General features: G+C 38.5%; 1 protein-coding gene across 18 annotated transcripts in view; it reads right to left on the bottom strand.

The window, feature by feature from the left end:
- ROBO2 (roundabout guidance receptor 2) overlaps positions 1–24,445 on the bottom strand; it is a 1,870,921-nt gene that overhangs the window by 1,614,601 nt on the left and 231,875 nt on the right. The window lies entirely within an intron of this gene.

The following is a 24,445-nucleotide window of genomic DNA, read 5'->3' as shown; positions in this document are numbered from 1 at the left end:
AAACCTCTGGCTCCACTGAGCCTTCTAAAGAACCGACGTCCGGGACTGCCGGTTCATCAACCCTAGGCTTCGCTGTTTTGTCCTTGCGCTTCTTGGAGGAAGCGGGCGTCGGAGCATCCGACGGCATTTTATAATTGCAACGCTTCCCAAACACTAACCTGGCACAGTCTAACCTTCTCTTAATAGTGCGTTTGTTAAACCTAGCACAAGAGCGGCATCCAACAACGTCGTGCTCAAGCCCTAAACAAGGTATACACAAGGTATGGTAATCCCTATGAGGTATCTGTTTCCCACAAGAAATACAGTTATTCACTTTTTCTGACATCCGGTTAAATACTGAGGCAAGAAAAAACCAAAAAGTTCCCCAACGGGGTACTTAGCCAACTCTGATTCGGTCTGAAACTCCGACTTCAGAAAATTTCAGAACGCCAACCTGCACTCGCAAAACTGCTTCTGCATCGGACCATGCGGCAAAAAAGACTGAGGATATGACGTCGGTCATGCGCATTAGTACCCTGACGTACTGACGTCAGTCTAATGCGCCCTGACCGACGTCAGCCATATACTCTGGTATTCGGGCCGACTGGACAGCGGACTACCCAATAGTTAGGACTGCAGCAATGTGGAATGAAGAACATCAACAATAAAAACAAAAGCAAAAACACTGATTTCTATTAATTTGGCCAACGCAGCACATTGAAAAATATTTAAATTTAAGGTCATGGAGACTTACTTCTAAATTAAGAAAAAGTGAGTACAGACTTTAAGCAAGTAGTTAGATTTCAGGCCATTGGACTGTCTTAAGCTGAAAGGGGAGTTGGAGGATTAGCTTTGAAGACTGGACACAAATGCCTAAATGGACACAGGAAGTTAAGCTTTAGGACAGTGTTTAGTAAGTGAAAAGGAATTGCACTTTTAAACTTTGAGTTAATGTGGCAAGATATACAGTTACTAGACTTCAGACTTTTACAACATCAGGTCAAACTAAATATAAACTGTGGTTTTATAAGCCTATTACACTACACTTTTAAATGTTAATTACAAAATCTGCATGGGCTCTTGGGCAGCTACTCTCCAAAATGCTGTTGGTAAATTATTGTAAGCAATAGCTATATGGTATTATAAAAGGCTATAGAATCATAGAATCATAGCAGTGATATGTCATATGTCATGCTCTATTATTAGGAGCTGACAGGATGAACATGAATCCTGGGAAAGTATAAAGCCAAACAGAAGTCATACAGATCCATCCATCCATCTACAATCCTTTTTCAATTTTTCTACATGGGTTCGGGTTGTCCCTTCAACAGTTATAACCATCAAGAGCCAAGGCTCACTCCAACAAGTGGTTGGGCCTACTGTGGTTGTTCTTCCATACCACACACTCACACTTATGACCAATTTAGAGTGTCCAAGCCACCGACTGTAGGTGTTTGAAATGTGGGATGAAACCAAAGCACCAGATATCCATAAAAACATAAAATAATAGCTTTAATGAGTGAATAATCTTTCAGTCATATTCAGTAAATATTTTATTTATGCTGACATTTAAATAAATTGCAGATTTTTACTGGACGTTTCAAGAAAAGTAAAAAAAAAAAGTCCTTTGTGGTTAAAATATCAAAAAAATACTGCTAACATACCTCTCAATTGTCCAGATTTTCACAGAATCTCCAATTTTTTTATTACATTTATTTTTTATAAATTATATATTATAAGTTATTATAAATAAATAAATACATTTTGCCTCATATTTTGGTCTGTTCCTCATACAATTTGAGATTTTCTGGTAAAACATTGAGGACATTGCATTGACATGCATTTGAGTTTTAGACTTCATATACTTTAGAAAATGCATACTAATACATATTCTGTCATTCTAGCAATGTTCCAAGTTTATGAAAGCAATATTTAAAATCTGTCCCTGTTACTGGACCATTGCCCCCATTATTTCAAGCTTTGTCCAGATTTCTTGCACTTAGAAGTTGAATGGTATGGCGAGTAACATTCATGATGTTGTAAACATTATGTATTCCTTCTTAGTTAAGAACTGTAGGGCTAGTGCAGACAGAAATGCTTATACTGCTGACCACATCCATTCCACTTGTCATTTAGGGATAAATGTTATTTATTTTTTTATCTATTTGTCTTTATTTACCAGGAAAGTCTGGTCGGGTAATACCCATCTTCAGCAGAGATCAGGGAGAAAAGCTCCATTTGCTTACATTGCATTATGCTAGGTTCCAATCAAACAGAGTAATTACAGTTTTATTTACATTTATACACAAACAGTAGTTACATTTATACATTCTAAGATTTTACAAAGGTGGAATTTACTAAAGAGAAAGCCCACATGCAACTTAGTGGATTGTACAGGCAGCAGTTATGTATTAAAACTGTTTTGTTATTTCAGTGAGTGGAGAGAATATTCTGTTTAAGGAGAGTATTTGGAGAGTATCATATGGCGAACACAAAGTCTTAATCTTGTGCTGAGCATGTGCAGGACCATGACTGGTTAAGACAGATTTTGAGCAGTGGTTTAAAACTATTGAGTTTGTCAGAGAGTTTTATTTATGTGGGGATAATATTCCAGAGTTTTGCAAAATACTGGGAGTAGCGCGAGTCTACTGCAACACTATTTGCCTTATATGCAAGTAATAAGAACTTGATAATAGAGCATAGGTCCCTTGCTGCAGAATAGGGCAGTAATACATTTTGTAGTGCAGGGCATTCTTCTGAATGATGAATGAGTCTGTGTGCTGTAGTTAGTTGTGAATATTTTAGGTAGTTGTGTAATTCAAGCTAGTTTAACTGCTTTAAGCTATGACAATGGAGGGTCCTATGAGGAATATTGGTGGTAAATTTAGCTATTTTATTGTGGCAAGAGGCAAGTTTCTTTCTTTGAGTGTTTTTTTAGGTTTGTTAGGATAGGAGCAGTGTATAAGAGAGTTGGCAGTAAGAAGGTGGTGGAAAAAGTTTTTCCTTGCAGTATCTGTTAGGAATCCATTGATCCTATAAAGGGAGCCTAGTTTCTGGTGTGTGGATTTAATGGTGTGCAGTACACGCCGGTCGTATCTGAGATTGTCATCTATTATAATGCCTAGAAGTTTACTGTGAGTTACAGTTTCAATGACAGTATTATTTGCTGACTTTATGGTAAAAGATGGCTTTTGACTCTGACAACTTTCTGAGGTAAAAAACATCAACTTATTTTTCTTTGGGCTGAGTAGGAGGTTTATTTCTTTAGCGCTTTCTTCCACTTTAATATTGTCGTGAACTTCCTCAGAAAAACCAGGAAGCCTCCCAGCATCCTGGTTTTATACTCAAAAACAGGAAATGATGTTATTCTATTGTTACAATAATGAACTTTTGAATATGAAAAACAATTAAACACACATCAAAAAAGTGTCAAGATGTGTTTCTTGTAAAACGTTTCATTTTTTAAAAATTAAAATGTTTGTCTATATAAATCTTGTATACAAACAAAACAATATGACATAGTCCCATAAATTCAAAAATGTTAAAACGCTGTCTAATATACAAAAATACTGTGTGGTGATAATTGCTGTGCTAGAATCTCAACTTGAACATTTAAAAAGATGATGGATGATATTGGAAGACTGATGATTGAATGAATGTATTTATTGATGTAATAAATAGAATTGATTATCATTTTAGTTACTTTATCTCTCCACTTTCTTCATCCAAAAAATACGTGTACATACACATTCCCACACACGCACACACACAAAGACACATACACACACTCTTATGAACCCCACACACTTACAAACACTCACACGCACACATATACTCCCACTCAAAAATGTACATAAATATATTTTGTATAAATGCGCTGTGCGCAAGTGTGTTAAAACACAAAGGTGAGCGTGCATATGTACAATTGCACAAAAGTGCAAACCTAGACTACTAACTCATCCCTCTAAAAAATTCTCTATGGTGAGTGATTATAGTCACCATCTAAACATGTTCAAAGAAATGTATGTGTATAAAAATAGTGAAAGGACATCTGAGTCTGGTTACCTGTATAATAAGAAGCATTTGATGTTGATCGCTTCATTCAGACCTGGGGGTTCATCAGCCCCTAAACACAACTGCCATAATGTCTCTTTTTGCTCCAATTTATTATCAATGGCGAAATTAAGGAAACCTCTGACGAGTTGGAGCACGCTGGTAATGTCTGGGGGTTTGTCACAAAAGAGCAAGCAAATCCATTTTCGGAAATTCGGAGTTCAACTACTATCCAACCAGTAAGTAACAACAATTCAGTACAGATTTGTAAAAAGTTGATTTTTGATCTAGAGAGAATGGTTTCCAGGCATGCAACATTACGCCTGGAGATACAGTATTTGAGTGAATGTGTCTCACGAAGTTTGGTACCAAAGGGCCTCAGGACTGCAAAATATCCTAACTGTGTGAGCCCTGGTGACGAACTATGTTTGGCACTAACTAAACTTTATAATGATACTGGTATTGCTATGATGCGCATTTTATCAGCGCATTATGAAGGTGAATTGAAAGATTTAACAGAGAAAATTAAGACTTTGGATGGGGACATTAAACAACATAGCTGTTTTTCTCAACTGACATCCCTTTATAACAGCATCGAAGCCAAGACAAACAGGCTTCGAGCTACTATCATTGTAAGAAAACAAAACAAGTTGCGAAGGGATATAGCAGCTTATGAAGCTAATGAAGCCTATATTTGTTCTTACAATGATAGTAAGGACACCAATAGTAATTCAAATAGAGACACTATGACTTTTACTAATTTGGTGGATAAGGAGTCAGTAACAAGTGTTACAAACAACAACCAGGTTTCCCAACCTGAGTTTTTGACCACCAACAATCGACCGATAGGTGGGCAAGACCAATTAATAAACATCGACAGACAATCTACAAATAATAATGATGAACTTGCCAACAATGACGTTTTTGCCTCTACTAGTTTTGCTGAGGTTGTGAATTCCAACAATAACAAAAGGGGTGTTCCTTTTCAACAACAAAGGATACAGCCAAAGAGGACTACCAAGTGGTTCAATTCCACTCAGTACAAAGCCAAACCCAAAGGGAAAAGCAGAAGGAAGTGGTGATTTCACCACTAGGTGACAACGATTACTGTATTAGTGTTGTAAACTTCAGTGACTGTATAATGACGGAGGCTTGTGTTAATGTTCTGAAAAAGGGCTTTAATTTTATTCCTGCAAATAACATCAAGATTGGTAACCTGTTGGTTGATTTTAGATTGTTCATGCGTAAATTGAATTTAAAATACATTTTACATGATGTGGCAGTAAACACTTCAGAGCAGGATAGGACACTGAGGAGACCCAGTACATTTAACCCAGCCTTAGTAAATACATTGCAGGTATTTCAAAAAACATGTGAAAAGGAGTTTAGGAATATGGATAGTAGGGAAATGGAAGACAACTTAACCAATTCAGAACGTGAAGCTTTGTCCTATTTATCCCACACTCCTGACATCAGAGTCATGAGGGCAGACAAGGGGGGAAAGTTAGTGGTTATGAACAAAACAAATTACGTAGAACACATCATGTCTCTGCTCAATGACACCAACAATTACAAAAGTGTCAGTATGGAGTTTGTTTTGAATAGTTATAGGAGGGTAGATACTCACCTGTTCGACATGTTGTGTCAAGAAGAAATAGAGAATTGGGATTATGATTTCTTGATGGTAGAATATCCAAAATTAGGTAAATTTTTTGGTATTCCAAAACTACACCACGACAACGAAGAACTAACCTTTAGGCCTATAGTGTCAGCTAAACACTCCAAAACCGAAAAAATTTCGGTTTGGTTAGACAATACTTTAAATCAAATAGCACAAAAAGCTGAGTATTACATCAGGGATTCCTGGCACTTATTAGAGAGCCTAGGACGATCTAATCTGAAATTGAAAGAAATAAACTTTGCAACTCTTGATGTCAAGAGCTTATATACTTGTATAGACCAAGAGCTGGGACTAGAACATTTAAGAAATTATCTGACACAAAATACAGAACTGCAAAGTTCGAGGATTAATACCATCTGTGCCTTAATGGAAATAGTTTTAGATAACAATTTTTTCCAGTTCGACAATAGTATCTACAAGCAAATATCTCGTGTGGCAATGGGGGCTAGAGTCGCGCCGGCTTTTGCCAACATTGTCATGGCTGATTGGGAGCAGGAACATCTTAAAAAGCATCCTTATTTTGGCAAAGCAAAGTTCTATGGTAGGTACATAGATGATTTGGTGTTTGTATGGGATGGGGAAAGAACTGAATTTGAAATTATGGTGGACGATTTAAACAAAACCACAAGTTTTTTGACATTTAAACATAGTGGGTATGGCAAGTCTATAAATTATTTGGACATTTGCCTCTATATGGATTCCACAAAGAACATTTTACACAGCAAAATATATAGAAAGCCCTGTTTCACCAATCAGTACCTACACAGAGACAGTTTGCATCCTACCCATATGAAGAAAAATGTTATCAAGGGCCAGATGATCAGGCTCAGTAGACTAACATCAGAAGATAACATTTATCATGACGAATTATTACAGTTAAGAAATTTATTTTTGGATAGAGGATATAAGAAACATTTGGTAAAGAGGTTAGAAAAGGAAGTTAAAAGGCTTCGTCACGGAGTAGCTGGACCAATTTTGACAACTAGTAGGATGGGTAATATGGAAGAAATATCAATAGGCGTTACTGTAAACAGTAAAATGTCTGAAGATTTTCACACTGCTTTTCCTCTTCCAATATCCAATGAAATGTGGAATATAAGGGGTATTATAGAAAGAAATTGGGGTATAATATTAGGGAATAGAGAACTCATGTCATGTATAGGTTTAAAACCATGTTTCACATACAAAAATGTAACCAACATAAAAAGTATTTTAGAAATAGAAAATAGAACAAACACAGTACCTATCAGGGAAATCAGTAGAAAGAAAGGAACTTTTGCGTGCCAGAATTGTAGACAGTGTCGATACATTAGCAACACCTCTTTTGTGACATTTAAGCACATAAATAGGACATTTTGGGCACCAAAGTATTATAATTGTCACAGCGAATATGTGGTTTATATAGCAACTTGTTCGACCTGTGACAATTATTATGTAGGGAAAACCAAAAGGATGCTAAAACGTAGGATCTACGAGCACACTTTAGCCATCAAGAATAAAGATAGAAATAATTCTTTGGCAAGACACTCACAGGTGTGTTTGGACTTCAAGAAATTTGAGTTCTTTGTCTTAGACCATGTCGAGAAAAGTTTGTTAAAGGGTGATTTGAATAATAAATTGGAGCAAAAAGAGACATTATGGCAGTTGTGTTTAGGGGCTGATGAACCCCCAGGTCTGAATGAAGCGATCAACATCAAATGCTTCTTATTATACAGGTAACCAGACTCAGATGTCCTTTCACTATTTTTAAACACATAAATTTCTTTGAACATGTTTAGATGGTGACTATAATCACTCACCATAGAGAATTTTTTAGAGGGATGAGTTAGTAGTCTAGGTTTGCACTTTTGTGCAATTGTACATATGCACGCTCACCTTTGTGTTTTAACACACTTGCGCACAGCGCATTTATACAAAATATATTTATGTACATTTTTGAGTGGGAGAATATGTGTGTGTGTGAGTGTGTGTATGTGTGTGGGGTTCACAAGAGTGTGTGTATGTGTGTTTGTGTGTGTGCGTGTGTGGGAATGTGTATGTACACGTATTTTTTGGATGAAGAAAGTGGAGAGATAAAGTAACTAAAATGATAATCAATTCTATTTATTACATCAATAAATACATTCATTCAATCATCACTCTTCCAATATCATCCATCATCTTTTTAAATGTTCAAGTTGAGATTCTAGCAAAGCAATTATCACCACACAGTATTTTTGTATATTAGACAGCGTTTTAACATTTTTGAATTTATGGGACTATGTCATATTGTTTTGTTTGTATACAAGATTTATATAGACAAACATTTTAATTTTTAAAAAATGAAACGTTTTACAAGAAACACATCTTGACACTTTTTTGATGTGTGTTTAATTGTTTTTCATATTCAAAAGTTCATCATTATTGTAACAATAGAATAACATCATTTCCTGTTTTTGAGTATAAAACCAGGATGCTGGGAGGCTTCCTGGTTTTTCTGAGGAAGTTCACAACAATATTAAAGTGGAAGAAAGCGCTAAAAATTATCTGGCTGTGTGGTTACTTTCATTTTTCATCAGTCGCTGAGTATTTGGCTTGTTTAAGAGTTATTTTCGGGTCACCGAAGCTGTTCTCAGTTTGTTTTTAGGTTTATTTCTTTGAACCAGGTTTCTACAGAGGAGAAACACTATTGGGTAATGTCTTGGTGTCTATGTATTGTTGAGGTCGCACATATTAAAGATGAGTCGTCTGCATAGTGAACTAAACTAGCCTGGCGAGTAGAGGTGTGGAGGTCATTAACAAATATATTAAATAGGAGAGGACCCAGGATAGAGCCCTGAGGGACACCTGTAGTAAATGGTTGAGAAGATGAGTAGGTTTGTTGCCATTTAACAGCTTATTGCCTTCCAGATAGGTAACTAAAAAACGACAAGAAGGAGTATTGTGAAAGTCTTACTGAGGAGAGTCAAACGAGCAGTTGCTGGTGCGAGACAGTATCAAATGTCTTTGACAAGTCTAAGAACATGAATATCAAGACTCAGACAAAAGGAATCAAATTACAGTCTGAGAGATGCTTAGCAAATTGTCATTTTTCTTACCCACTGTTCAAATGTTTGTCTAAGTCTACAGTGTCACTGTGTTTAAGAAAGTAGCAGTTACCTAGCTTCGTAATTGGGATATAAAACCGGATCAACCCTGCAAATTGTAGGGTAGCTGGTCAGAATTCAAAAATGATTATCACCTGTAATGCTACTTTAGCAAAAGTAACCAGGCAGCAGTAAAACAAGTGCTGGATATGCTACAAAAAGTACAGCTGCAAAATATAATCACCATAACAATATGAATTCGGCAATAATATGCCATATACATAGGAATTACTAGGAAATAATAGCCATCCTTCCAGCTATACATTAAAAGCAGTCAGACATCCACACAGCTTAGCGGTTCTACTTCTGATGCCACATATAATAACAGGTCATTTGGCTATTAACAAAGGAGCAGCTTTTCATAATTCTTCCGTTTATTTATTTATGTTGCAATAGGTCATGTCATCAGCAAATGTGTTTAAAACCTTGTGAAAGAAGCCATCCAGAACATGGTGAAATCAGGTTTCTTCCAACTAAGGCCTGAAAAAATCAACCAAAGAAGGACGTGTTGCACAGTGTGGGGGGAAAGTATCATAAAATATAGCACTATCGGGGGTGGGGGTTAACACTTTTCTATGTAATCTTTCATGGAGCTGTGACTGAGTCAGAAACAAAAGGGGATCATATATATAACAAAAGTAGTCCAACAGTTCAACTGTAATTTGCTATCCGAGGGTAGAATGCCGCTGACAATGGAGGTTACTGATCACGACAATGGAGGTTACTATGGAGGTTACTATACTCACGAGCTAAACTCTTTGAAAAAGAATCACACCAAAACTGTAATACCCTTCTGCAATCCCTTACGCATGACAGGCTTTACCCCACAAACACACACACACACACACCCTCTTAAGTATATACACAAATTCCATGGCTATGCAACCACAGGCAAGAGGAACACCCAGCAATATTAAAAAAACACAAACTGCAAAACTACAGTCTTGAAGTTCAGCTAAATACCAGAATACAGAAAAAGGGAGACTGCAGCCACACAGTTATCGTTCGACAAAGGTAAAGCTCCTAGACATCAAAGCAAGTACTGTTGAATAACAGCAGCGAATAAGCCTGCCTTCCTTCTGGACTGTAGGTTTACACTGCAGATTTTAACGAAAGTGTGAATGGCTGTGTAGGTTGCTGCCTCACAAATGCACTAAGATGACACGTCACTAAGGAATGCTATGATAGGGAGAGCTGCCAAAGTGCTGTTTAATAGGGAGAGCTGCCAAAGTGCCGTGTTCTGAACTTGCAGCTCTTTGTTATGATTGCCATTACAAAATGGGATAAAATATGTCAGCGAGTTGAAGAAGACTTGTTTGGACAATGGTATCTCATTTTACCGGCATTAAAGAGAAAACGCTGGTCAGGTTGCCTAAAATCCTTGGTTCCGACAAAAAAAAAATCTTAGTTGCCCAGGCAAATCTATCATGTGCCAAAGTCTTTCTTCCTTAACTGGAGGTCTTGGATAAAAATATGCAGCTGGATGGTTTGGTCAAGTCATTTTTCAGAGTGATTGGGGCAAAGTTATCAAATCTGCACTTATTAGCAAGTGAACTCAGTGAATGTGATACCCTAAAGGAAGAAGAAAGCAGCACTCCATGCACGAGCCATGTATGGGATTGTGCCCCCCACTCTTAATTAAATATACTGCTAGAGATGGAACAATACTGGAGCAGTGGAAGCTTCTGTTGAGATTGCAGTTATGATGTTATGAACTGTGACAAGCACCCTTTAAAACCATTTTCAACATGGACTGGTTCTGAGAACCATGCTGTCTTTGTGGAAGCCTCTGTAAGGATCTTACACACTGAGGTTTTCTTTTAGAGGCAACTTGGCAAGAAGGTCTTCCAGGAAGGGAATTTCAACTTAGGAAAGTATAGCAGATAAAAAAGGTGGGACAGTATTTTTCTTTCAACAACAAATGTCTCAAGGAAAAGCCATATATCTCTTGGGATTCCTAATTGAAAAAAAAACCTTTAAGGAAAAAGTTATGTTATTCAACAAACAATAGCTGGAGGATAGGGTCTCCAAATAACAGATAACCTGGGATGCCTGATAAGTAGTGCATAACAGCAGCATGTACTATAGTATCCTTTGTTAAGCAGCTGTGGCAAGTACCTTATCATAACAGGAGAATCAGCAGCTGCTGGTTCCACTTCCTCACTGCTGCATCAGATAAAGAACATCATCTTTGATTTATCCAGGCAGGCTTATCAGTTATAATGTTTTCTTACATTTTGCAATATGAAAATCACATCTGGAAAGAACTCAGAAGGGTTGAACTAAAATCATCTATGTAGGTAGCATTAGTCTCCTGAGGCTTGGGTTTATAAGGAATACCCTTTCCGGAGTCAGAATCTGAAGTTGTACAGAGGGGACAGGGGACCTTTCTTTAATCAATCGTACTACTTGAGAGAATCATGACTCCAGTAGACAAAAGCACACTCTTAAGCACTGAAATATTGTTTATATTTGATGCTGGAATGCTTGAAGTCTACTGTGTACCTACAAGATGATAACAATGGAGGACTCATAGATAAATCAGGTGTCTGGACCAGGCAAAAAACACTTCACCTGACAGGGGTCAGTACCTTCAGACTTGTGCAGGACTTACAGGGGTCTCTAAATGGCCACAGGCTGACTGAATGCAAAACCTATGCTTGACAGTTTTATAGGTCTAGCCATTTTTATGTCTTCATTTGACCCAGAAGGACTTCTTTTTCCTTCAGATATGGATGGCTCACCATCAAAGGCAGAGATGAATATTCTCTAACCAGAACAAGACGTATGTTTTATGTTCCAAAAGATATGCAATTTCAAACACGATAGACCAAAGAGCTTTTTTAATTGCTTTGCTCATAAGTGCAAACATTGTGATCTTCATTCAAGCAAAAACAAAACTGTAAAACATTGTCTTGTAAGAGAGTCCATCTATTGCAAACATACATACAGGTAAATTTTTCCAGGAATATCATAGAGCGCTGAAAAATTCCCAGAAAGAATCAGACTTACAAACATCAATATACATAAAGAGTAAATAGTAATTAAGGCCCACACTGGGGTACCTGCTGCTCTCTGAAGTAGCCAGAAGGGGACTAATAGACTATTTTGCAAACAAGCAGCCATATCATTTTTGCAACAATTAAAATACTACAGATGGAATTGGCTATCCTACCCTTACAGTTAAGTTTCATACCGACTGGGCTGAGTATAGGGATGAGACCACAATTGCTCTGCATGTAATTAATTGACTGCTAAAAAAGTCTACTCAGAAGGATAACCTTCTGCATACAGCAAAATCTCACTGGTACTTATGATGAACATCTGTCTTAAATTATAATTTTTTTCACAGTAATGTGGTAGAAGTTTGAAAAAGCTATTGTTACAGTCTTCATCAGAAACTGCTTAGTTAAATATCGGTCCCTGAGTCATAAAACAATGAAAGGACTAGCACTCTAGCAAAAGAATGGGAAAACACTAGGTTGTGAATGAATGGTTCACCCTATGAGAGCTAGAATTCAAGTATCCAAAGTTTGTTTTGTACAGCCTTATTCTTTTGATCTTCATGACATTGATACTTTAGCTACACAAAAGAAAAATGTACTTGTTTGCAGATGACATTTACCTTTGGTAATGTCTAAAGACTTTAATAGGAGTAGTATATTTATTTATTTATTTATCATTTGTTTACTGGGAAAGTCTGACTTGGAACAAAGCTGATTTTCAGTGGAGGCCCGGAGAGAAACGCTCCAGATGCATGTCTTTATAATATGGGAAGATAGCAGAGCACCTGGAGAAAACCCACATGAATGCAGGGAGGACACACAGACTCTGCACAGAAGGTACCCCTGCTGAGAATCGAACCAGAGAATCTCTTGCTGTGAGACGACAACGCAACCATTGCACCAATTCACCGTCCATAGTTAAATCCTCAAAAATTAATCTGAGTGACTGCAGGTATATAACAGGTAGCTACAATTTATAAGTAATACTGAGAAATGAAGGTTCAAATGCATGGCAAAATAAAAAAAACATCTACAAATTGCAAAATAGAATATGTATAGCTGGTTGCTTCAAGAAGTGAGAAAAAATGACAACATATTCACTTCGAGTTACAGAGGGTTTCTTTCAGATCAATATGGAATACAAACTTGATTCCATGCAGCATTCATATCTACATTTGCAGAAGCCAGAGGAAAGAAATAAAGAAGTTATGTACTCACCGTAACATTCCATCTGTGTTGTTGACCTTCATTTATCCTTTACCTTTGAGACACGGTTCCGATCCCCAGAACCGGCTTGGTGTTACACAGCTGTAACCAGCCAAAACCTCTCGAGCTAAAACTCTGCCCATAGCATCCTTCTCCATATTACCTCAGATCGAGTTTGCAGCTGCAATGAAAGATAAAGAAATTTGTAAACAGAATTGAAGAGGCCATGTCCAAGGTCAAATCTGATAAAGTTACTGGGACAAGCATCCGATCCTTCAGAAAGTCTATAGGAGGGGAAGGAGGGTGGGGTGCAAAGGATAAATGAAGACTGACAACACAGATGGAACATTATGGTTAGTACATAGCGTCTTTATATGATGTTGTTTATCTTCATTTATCATTTACCTTTGGGACCCAGCTACTTTAGATTCTGGGTGGCCTTATGGAAGGATATGCCTGAGAACCATAGAGTCAAAGGATGCTCTTCCTCTGGAGAACAGATAAAATTTGTAATGAGTGATAAAGACATGCAGAGTAGTCCAGGTTGCTGCTGTGCATATTTATCCATAGAGACCTTGGAATGCATGGAGGCCTTGGAATGGAAAACATCATACTTGGTTATTGATCTAGTGGAGTGCACTCTCACTGGCACTGACAACTTGAGATTCTTTTATTGTATATGAAAGTAATACAGTCTCTTAGTCATTATGGCAAATTAACTTTTGAAACAGATTTTCAAAGAGATGGACTGAAGAAAGATACAAATAACTAGTCCAACTTTCTAGATTCTTTAGTTCTGGTGAGTTAGAAACGTAATTGTCTATGAACTTCCAGCAAATGTAAGCAATATTCACCTTCTCTGGAAAAACTGATAAAGAAAATGGGTAAGTCAATAGTTTGATTAATATTAGATTCTGAGACCACCTTAGGTAGAAAAGATGAGTTGGTTCTTAGTGAAACCCTATCCTTATGAAAAACAAAACATGGGAATTTTGAAGATAATGCTTGTATCTCAGAAATTCTTCTTGTGGAGGTAATGGCTATCAGAAAAAAAGTTTTCCATGAGAGAAACTTTAAGTTACATGTCGCCGCCGGTTCAAAGGGAAGAAGCACCAAAGACTGCAAAACCAAGGTCAGATCCCAAGGAGCTAGAGGGTCTTTAAATGGAGGTTTTAATTGCAAAGCCCCTTTCATGAACACTTTACATAAGCTATGGGAAATTAATGAATGGTCTCCGAAGCTAATGCGGAAATTAGAAATAGCAGCTAGTTGGACCTTAATCATGGAAGCAAAAGCTCCCTGACCAAAAAGCATAGCTAAAAACTCCAAAACTTTTCAACTGGTACAGAAAAGGGGTTAAGACCATTATCGTACACCCAAACAGAAAATCGTTTCCACTTCTTAGGTAGAGTTTCTTGGTGGAAGGTCTATGGGAAGCCAGTAGAAATTTTTGGACTGGGGAAGATAAATTATTTTGCCTGGTGACTAATGGAATTGGAGGAACTAAGTCATATTCTTGAGGTTATGAAGGTTGGGGTGCAGTAGTCCCTGCAGGTGAGATTAAAAAATTTAGAACTGGGTCCAGAATCCATGGAGGGTGAATTAGTTGAGGCCAAAGAAAGGGGAACCAGACTTGTCGAGGCCAGAAGGGTCCAATGAGGACCACTTTGCTTCTCAACCTCTTGGCTTTCTTTAAGAAGAGAGGAATCAGAAGGAAGGGGGGAAAGGCACAGAGTAGACCTGAGGGCTAATTGTGAAGGAGATCATATTTCGGGGACTCCCTCTTAGGGGGAATTAGGGCAAAATAGCTCCTGCACTTATTTTGGGGTGATGCAAAGAGGTTGCAGCAAGGCTGGCCACAGCAATGGAAAATCTCCTTCATCACTCTGGGATTGAGAGACCATTTGTGAGGCAGAAGAATGCATTGTCTCAGTCAGTGCACTATTACGTTTGAGCTCCCCATCATGTCCATTACTATTAGAAAGCAGTTGGAGGATATTACCCATTGCCACAATCTGAGAGCTTCTCGACACAGGGGATGAGATTTGGTTCTGCCCTATTTGTTGATGTACCAGACCACTGACACGGTGTCTGACTGAACTGCAATCATTCCTAGAGGAAGGACAGATTGAAAGGCTTGTAACACTAACAGCATTGCCCTCAATTCCAGAATACTGATATGTAGGTTAGCCTCTATTAGGGACCAAGTGGTTTGGACTGTTCTTCCCAAATAATGACCCCCTACCCCATCTGGGAGGCATATGTGGCACTATGGCTTTGGGATGATAAGGGACAAAGGGATGACCTAAAAAAGCTTCCTCTGAGTCAATCCACAAGTATACGTCCTTCTTGCAGTGACTGGTGATATGAATTGAGTACATCACTGGATGGGTTAGGATGGACCATTGGGATGTTAGAAGCCATTGTAGCAGCCACATGTGAAATCTTGCTAGTGGAACTAAGGTAATAGTCACTGCCATGGACCTTAAAGCTCTGAGGACTAGAAGTACAGGAGCCTTGTCTTTGGAGAAGATGGCTTGTATTGGGATTTTATCTTCTGTAGTCTGTGAAGAGGAAGGGAAGCTACACAAGAGATGGTATTCAGATGAGCTCCTATGAACTCTAGATCTTGAGTGGGACTTAGCTAAGATTTTGATTGATTCACTGTAATGCCCAGACAAGCGAACAGGTGAAGAATGAAGACCGTTGCTTGAAGCAGTAGATGCCTGATGGGAGTGGTGATGAGCCAGTCATCTAGATAAGGAAACACTCAGAATCCATGCAGTCTCAAGTGAGCTGTTACTGCTGCCAGACACCTGGTGAACACCCCAGGGTCTGTGATGAGGCCAAAGGGCAGCACTCTGAACTGAAAATGACTGGTTCCTAGCTGAAATCAGAGGAACCGTCTGAAGCCTGTTCATTTTTATGTGGTAATACAAGTCCTGAAGGTCTATAGGGCACATCCAATCATTTTCCTCTGGAAAAGGAAGTACGGATTGAACCATGACCATCCAGAATTTTGTTTGCTGAACAAACTTGTTCAAAAGAATGAGATCTAATATTTGTCCCAAGTACGGATCCTATCTGGTCTGGTGGGACTTCTTGGATGACTCTTTTTTTCTAGCAGCTTTTGAATGACTAAGGCTGCTTGGTCAATCTAATTGGCTGGAACATTGGGGAGGCTTCATTTTCAGCTCAGAAAAAGAGTGAAGGGAATATGGTTACCTCTGGCAATAATCCTCTGCACCCAGGCATCTGAAGTTATTTGTAGCCAGGCTCTTTAGTGCAGTGCAAATCTTCCCCCGGCTGCTTCCTGAGGTAAGCAATCGGGCCCCCTTTCAGGAGCGAAGACAGGCTTGTCCAGAAAGAATCTCTGGAACCCTGAATTTATGGACCACCTCTGTCTTGGGGTCGGCATCCACAACTACAGCTCCACTCTCTGCCCCGAGGTGAGCCTCCACCATGTATGTCCTGAAAAGGGCCTTGGGATTTTCTGAACCACATCTTTCCACGCCTTTGATTCCTAGAGTAGGACCATTGGGGAACAGAAAAATGTATGCCCACTACAGATAGGGTCTTTCCATCATTCTCACACCTGGCTAGAGTTTGTTTGACTTTGGGGCTGAATAAAGAAGTTCTGTCAATGGCAGCATTGACAAAGGAAGACTTGAATGGTTCTGCAAACTCATACAAGTGCATCCAGGCATGACACCTTATGGCAATGCCTGAACTGGCTGCCCTGGTTGCCTCTTTGGCTGCATGTGAAAACAGCCTCATGGATGAGTTGGAAATAGACTCCAAGGTGGCTAGCTGGGAGACCACTTTATCCTGGACCTCCTCAGACAATGCTCCTGCTAGGGTATTTGATAACTCCTTGATCAGATCCCTCAGGAGCCTAGTGAAATGTGCCATAAAATTCAAAGACCTTAATGCAAAGGTCAATGAAGCATATTTCCACTTTCTGAAGCTGTCCATCACCCTGGACTCTCTGTTAGGGGGGGTGAATAGATTAACTCACTTCATCTAGTTCCTTTTTGGTGGTCGCCTCCACCACCACAGCATCTACTGCTAGCCCCTTTGCCCATTGCTGGTGGCCCTCTGGAGCAGGTAGTATTTTGTCAGGTCTCTGAGGAATTGGCTGTATGGAATCAGAAGCCTTCCAAGCCTGCTGCACAATCAATTTAATAACATCATCAGTGGGAAGTGTCACCCAAGAAGTAGATGGGCAAACACCAAAGGCTTGCAAGTGCACCGACTCCTTAGAGTTAGGGTCTTTGGGCTTCCAGTTTCCCCTCTGCTTCAGAATCTCTAGAATGTTTCTGAAGGAGACGGCTTCCACGGGGTGACTGGGGGGAACCCTTCCCATCATCAAAGTCCGTGTCTTCCATGACCGATTCCTGGGGAGAATCTAACTGCTTCCTCTTACACATCTTTTTCCTGGGTGGCTACTCACTGGGAATTTCTGAGGAGGACTTGGAAGAAGAGAGGCCCTGTGCAGGGGGATCTTGCCACCTAGTTGCCCACTGTCCAGCAGTGGAGGTTGGTGGCAGCTAAGGGCAAGAAGGAGTCTTGGGCTAAAACTCCAACACAGAATGGGACATCTGACAGCCTGCAGAGGCCAATGCTCTCTCCATTACATGGAAGACAGGCCTCCCTGAAGAAGCATGGGAGCCCAGAACTATGAAGGACAACCGCAGAACCGAGGTCACACCCTGCTCCAAGAGACCCACCTCCGAAGCAGGAGCCAAGGAAGACCCCACATCTGCCGAGGTTCCAAGAGTCAAGGATGGCAAGAAAGTGGATAGAAAAGATAAAGAATATATGCATGTGTGTATATATATATATATATATATATATATATATATATATATATATATATATATTTATGAGTACAGAAAAAGGTTAGATTAAACTATTAAAACACAAGAAAATTTTACTTAGCTGCAAGAGAAAATGGCTGACGCATCTTGCGATAACAGCGGCAAATGAGATCTGAAGTAATATGGAGAGAGGTATTGTAGGTAGAGTGTTAGATAGTTCCTTTTTGCCACAGCTGGCATGAGCTATGAAACGGCAGAGAAAGTTCCAAGGATTGGAACCATGTCCCAAAGCTAAAGGATAAATGAAGACTGACAACATCAGATAAAATATTTCCTGAAGTTATACAGTAATCTATTCTTGCTGTAGTGTAAAGCCTGAATATATCTTACATGTTGCCTGTGTCAGAAGGTACCTAGCTATAACTGTTGAGGCATTAAAAGCCTTTGCAGCTGTGTCAAAAGTAGGTAAAATGGTACTCATGAGAGCCTGACCACATTCTTAACTAGTCATCTAACTGTAATTTTAGCAGTGCATTCTCTAGGCTCTTACAAAGAAGAAATATACAGGTAATGAAAGGCAGTGTGAAAGTGTACAGAGCACAAAGAGGAAACATTTTCACTACCTAAATACTCTAAATACACTCATTAAAATAAAGGTGGAACATACCGATGCTGAGAATGCTCTTCAACATCATGGCAACCACTTAGAGTAGAAAAGGGGTCAGTGATGGTGATGATGATAAAGGTAATAGTACAGTAAATTAGGAATTACAACACAGAATAAAACTTCACTTAAACTGAGATTATGAAGTCTTTCTGCAGATACATCAGTGCTGAGATGATCCTACAGTTTGCTTAACAAAACAGGCAATGGTTTATTCCATTTCAGCTTTGTTTTTTTGAAGGTTTCTTCCCAGAGGGCTTAATGGTAATTTCAAATAAAGCACCACAGTTTTAGATGAACAATACTTTTTTTTCTTTTTTAATCTTCATTATTTATTTGTTAAATTCTCATATACATTAATCATACTTATTTGACTGGTTTACGTCATCTTTCAGTGCTTGGGCTTGAACCCCTGTCTGCTGAACTCACTGCATGATTTCTAACTGTATTCTTTTATTAATGTTTCTTATCCTTGTGGTTTAGACTGGAGTTACTTTTTGCACCCTGATGCATGCACTTATTACATATAAAGGATTAATGTTCACTAAAGAAAATAAATTGTGAAAAGTTTAGATTAAATATCACAATGGCAAGTAAGAAACATCAATTTATAAAGTAAATATGGTTCACTTTCATTGATCATAGTTTCTCTCATAAAAATAACCGATTCTAGAAAAAAAAACTGTTTCTTGAAATTTAAAACACCCTATATTTGCACTAAAGATAGCTGTACCAAAGTAATAAAACATGTTCTAACTGTTCTGCAATGAGTGCATAATGTACATTATAAACTAGAATCATTCGGTTATACATACATTTAGATATGAAACATGAAAAAGATAAAGCATACTGCGGTTTTGCATAAGAAACAGCATACAGTAGCATGTAAAGCAGCCTGGCAAACCCCCCAAGGAAATCAGGCCACTGCATTCATAGGAAGGAAAAATGATAGGCCAGCTAGCAAAAGAAATGGATCCATGTCTGAAGCGAACTGTTTCACAGATGCGGCTGACTAAGAGGTACGAATTGTCTGCTATGTATTCCAATCAAGTCTGAGTAAGACAAGAAGGTGAAAGCTTCAGCAGACAGGGCTGCAATACATTCATTACAGCCCTTGGGGTACCACAATGATGTCTTACCCACCCTTTGATGAAAAGCCTTTCAGAAGAGAGCTGTCAGAAAATTCCATTCTGAACTTCTTTAAATTATTTGTCAGCCCTGCTGAGTGACAAATGTGAACAGAGAGATTTTCACCTTCTTTTTTCTTTTCTTTCTTGAATCATTTCTACTGGCTCTGTTACCAAAATACCACTAACCTGAAGTAAAACAAAGTACATGTAATTTTTTATCTTTCTTTGTTTAAAAAAAAGTTGTTCAGTCTATTTGGTAACTGCAGTGTTACATGTTGCTGTAATATCACAATTTTTCATTAGGTCTCCTCCTACATAAAAAAAAAATGTCTCTCAGTGTATGCAGGTGTGTGTGTGTGTGTGTGTGTGTGTGTGCGCGTGTGTATATGTGTGTGTGTCTGGGGGGATGGAGTATTCACCTTTCTTGCATGGAATAATTGTAGCCAACTCAATTTATGGGAAATATCCTACACTTTAACACAAAAGTAGTATTTACAATTAAAGTTGGCCTTCCGAGGACTTGACAGTTGTCTTTTTTATTAAAATTATGACCGTTGTCTGTTTTATTAGAATTATGACCTCTGTAACGAAACTCTGACTACAACATCAACCTTTCCTACCCACACAGATAAAACATCAATTTAGTATGGATTTAAAGTAAACAGAATCATTCTGTACTGCAGGCATACTAAAGCCAAATGTGCCAGCAATCTGTCTCCCATAAATAATGTAAGACTCTCTTTTCCTCCAAATGAATATGGTCCAGAGAGATATTCTGTGATAAAGCACCTGAAATCAGCCTGTGGACACAAAATTCAATCTGCTTCAGGTTTTCAATTCAATTATCAGAAAGATTTTAGTCATTAATTTCTATCTGGGGAAAATAAGGATTTAAGTACAAGTTTTGACTTGAATTCTTTTCATTTTGATATAGAAATGCTATTCACTCCCATTCATTTGGGACTGTTCTTATATTTTACTTTGAAAATAAGGAAACAGAGAAACCTTACAGTTTTCCTCATGAACTCTGACCCCATGAACCACAACCTACTTGCCAATAAAGCATTCAACACCTCATTTAATCTATTCTGACTACACCAGCACTAGCACTGAAGAAGCAAAAGCGAGAGAGAAAAAAATAATCTGGGGACCTCATCAATTTTTCATGAATTTTCATTTAGGCCTAGGACCCCTCTTACACTGGTCGATAGATCAAGCTGCTGTCACATATTTAACACCTGGGGCTACAACTGCCATCTCCTGGGACTGTCAGTGACTTAGGTTAGATCAGAAGCAGCTACAGTCTGTGAGAGAATCCCCTTATGCACTTTCTGTTTTTTACATGTGGCGCCCTTCCTGCTCATAACCGATACATTATCCATGGTATCAATCATCAGCGTGTCTCTCAAGAATCCCTTTGGAGCACTACACTTGTGGCAGTTAAGTAATGCCAGTTTTGCCTTCAGAAAATATTGTGCTTTTATACTCAGAATACTTTATCAAATGTTTTATCTGTACTGTTCACTAGCATTAAAGCATTCACTTCACAAAATTAGGTATCTGATATCCATCAAAGCACTTACCATGCCTTTGCATTTGTAGAGTGTATAACTTTATTCAGCATTTAAGGACACCTGGTTCACATACAGTTTATTTACAATGAAAGCATGCACTTGACAGTTAATGAAACTACCTAAACATTTTCTCTGTAAATGGGAGAAAGAGTATGAAATGAAAATACTGGTGAATGGAACAGACCAGGATTATATATTAAAATTTAAACTGATGATCATTTAGTTGTTCCATCTAAAAAATAAATAAATAAAAGGCTTAAGCTATGCCTCACCAGGTACAGGACCTCTCACTAAAATCAAAAGTCTAAACATCATTTAAAAACAGATAGCAGCTAATTGATCGTACAAATATGAAAGAAAATACATTTACTTTCATGGGGTCAAAAACTCCCTAGTTCTTCCAAGTATGACTTAACTAAAAATGATCACTTCTATGTTTATTGCTCATTTGGGAAAGGGAAAATCATCATCGCAGGGACTTCTGTCAGCCAAGGACATGTTTGTCCAACTGTTCATTTGCAGCAAATATATCTGCTCCTATCTCACCCAAATTAACAAATAGATAAAAACCCAATTACAAAATAAGAACACAGAAGAGCATTGTGGCTCTGGTCAGCATTTAGTACAAATGCCATATATTGAATATAACTTTATAGTTGAATGACACATTTTTCACTGAACTCACATTACTTATTTGGAAGTTCATGCTATATGTTATGGATAACACTTGGCACTTTCCTAAAATTGCACCTGCACTCAAACTGGAACACATAATTCATCCTTTCTGGCTATATGTATCTATATTTACAAGTCCACCTCTAAAAAATTATGTGTGAAAGAATGACATAAGCCATGAGGTTTTCACTCAAATTCCCCCTGATAATCCACGATATAAATGGACTTAAGCAGAAAAACTCACAAGAAGGAAGACTACAGAACTGCACTCACTGTGATAAATGTATGTTTTGTAGTTTCTACAGCTCCAAGAGTTAGCTTACAGAAGCTTATACAGTGCATGGAAAACAGTACTGAAAGGGCAAACAGCTGAGATGTACCATCAAATGTACATCACAGAAAGAAGTAAGTTTCCTTTTTCAATATGCTAGGTTGCAGTAATGTGTGTTGTTGAAATTATGAGTGGTTTATATGTTTTTATCAATGTTTTGTGTGTCAGTCTTTGAACATGTTGACCACTCATGATATAATCATATTTATACAATGACCCCCCCATTAATATTCCAAAACGTGCACGCTGATTGGTCAGCGTGGACGTTGTAAATCAAAGACTTTTACTAATGGAAAAAGGTCCGGTCGCCTGGACTTTTTTTTTTTTTTACAGCAACGGAGAATGCAAGATCTCCGTTGCTTTTTAGAAACTGTCTCGCTATTTCAAAGGAGTTTAACATAGTGAGACAGCTTTAAAAAAGCAACAGAGAATCTCTGTTGCTTTTTTTAAAGCTGTCTCAATATGTTAAAGGAGTTTAACATAGCAAGGCACTTTGTAAAAAGCAACAGAGATCTTGCTTTCTCCGTTGCTTCCACCCACAGCTCTGATGTACTGCGTAAGCATACGCATGTGCAGTACATCAGAACTGCCGCAGAATACCAGACAGCTGCGGAAGGGTAGCACGGAGGCATTATACAATGCCATTATTTAAGAAAGGTAAGTATGTTTTTTTGTTTGGCCACTTGGGCTTCACCCTCGTGACCAAACCACACCAACCATGGGTGAATCCAGCATTACCCACACCCAGGTATGGGTTATTGCTTAAATAACACACACATACGTATATACCCTACCCTAACTCAAATTGTTCACATGCACACACCCTACACTAGCTCATATACATGCACGTGACTACTAAGGACTGGGAATTTGTCAATGTTTGGTTCAAGACATGGACACTGCATATGGAATTCATTGATATTTGGTCCAACACGTGGAATTCATTAACGTTTGGCTCAGGACATTGAATTCATCCATGTTTGGCTCAGCACAAGGAATTTGTTGATGTTTGGCTCAGAAGTTGGAATTCATCGATGTTTTGCACAGGACATGGAATTCATCAATGTTTGACTCATGGCATGGAATTTATCTATGTTTGGATGGTCAGTTACTGGCTTAAGTTACACACTTACTTGACTGTTGCAACAGCTGTGCATGCTACTCTCCACAATATTTCTATGCCTGTCTTGTCCCCAAATACTTTCTACTGTGGTGACAAGCAATCAAGTTTGTCTAAAGTGTATGCTCTGTGAGTAATTACTGATGGCACAGAAACATTAAAGGACAAGATTTTAGATGTAGTTAAATCACAGGGCTTTCCTCTACAGAACATCCCTCTGATTAAGCACTTAATTCTATCTGTAGTACATGCACATGTCTCCTCCTATCTACTTTACTTCAATGCTTTGTACCTAGGGCTGACATACTTGGAACTTATCCACTTATGTGTAAAAGTCTACAGCCAGATTATTGGCTGGGGTTTCTAAGTTCCATCATAGTTCACAAATCTTGTGGAGGCTGCATTGGCTACCAATGAAGCAGAAATAACTCAGTGCACAATATATCTGAAAAATCTACAGTTTGCTCTTATCCTTAGGGCATATTCATATGAGCTGGTGGGCTTGCCACAAACATCAGTCAATTTCAAAAATGGGTTAAGAACACAGTGTTCCTCCTCTGAATGTCTTTACAAACCTAGTGCACCGTGTGAAAGAAACAAACTGGTTGGGTCAAAATTAGAGTCGAACAAGGCACCGAATGCAGATGTAGGTCAATATCATGAAATAAATCAGACATTATTTTTAACAACTTGTACAGGAGCCTCATATGCCTGTACAGTGCTTCTTTGTGGAATATAGAGGCAACAATACTCTCTGACGAGGCTGTAATGAACACTAGGCTTCCTAAGTGCTTCACAGAGACAGAAAGGACATCCCTACCTTGAAAGTTTTGCACTGGGGTGACAGAGTCTAACCTATACCTCTTAATCTACAGGCAAAGAAAATGGGAATAAAAGGCCTTGAACAGTTGGTACAGCTAGCCAAAAATCTGGACATCTAATTAGGATAAAATCTGAATGCCAAATAGCACACAACTCTTCTTTCTTCCAGTAGGAATGAGGGCTACTACAGACAAACACGTGCAAAAAGCACTGGAAAAAATGGTGGAAAAATATAAGCTATGAACTGTGAACCTATGACC

This window comes from Protopterus annectens, chromosome 5.part0, assembly GCF_019279795.1.
Source record: "Protopterus annectens isolate FY-2018-M chromosome 5.part0, PAN1.0, whole genome shotgun sequence".
Lineage (NCBI taxonomy): Eukaryota > Metazoa > Chordata > Ceratodontiformes > Protopteridae > Protopterus > Protopterus annectens.
The sequence above is the reverse complement of the archived record's forward strand: the minus strand, read 5'-3'. Positions and strand labels throughout refer to the sequence as shown.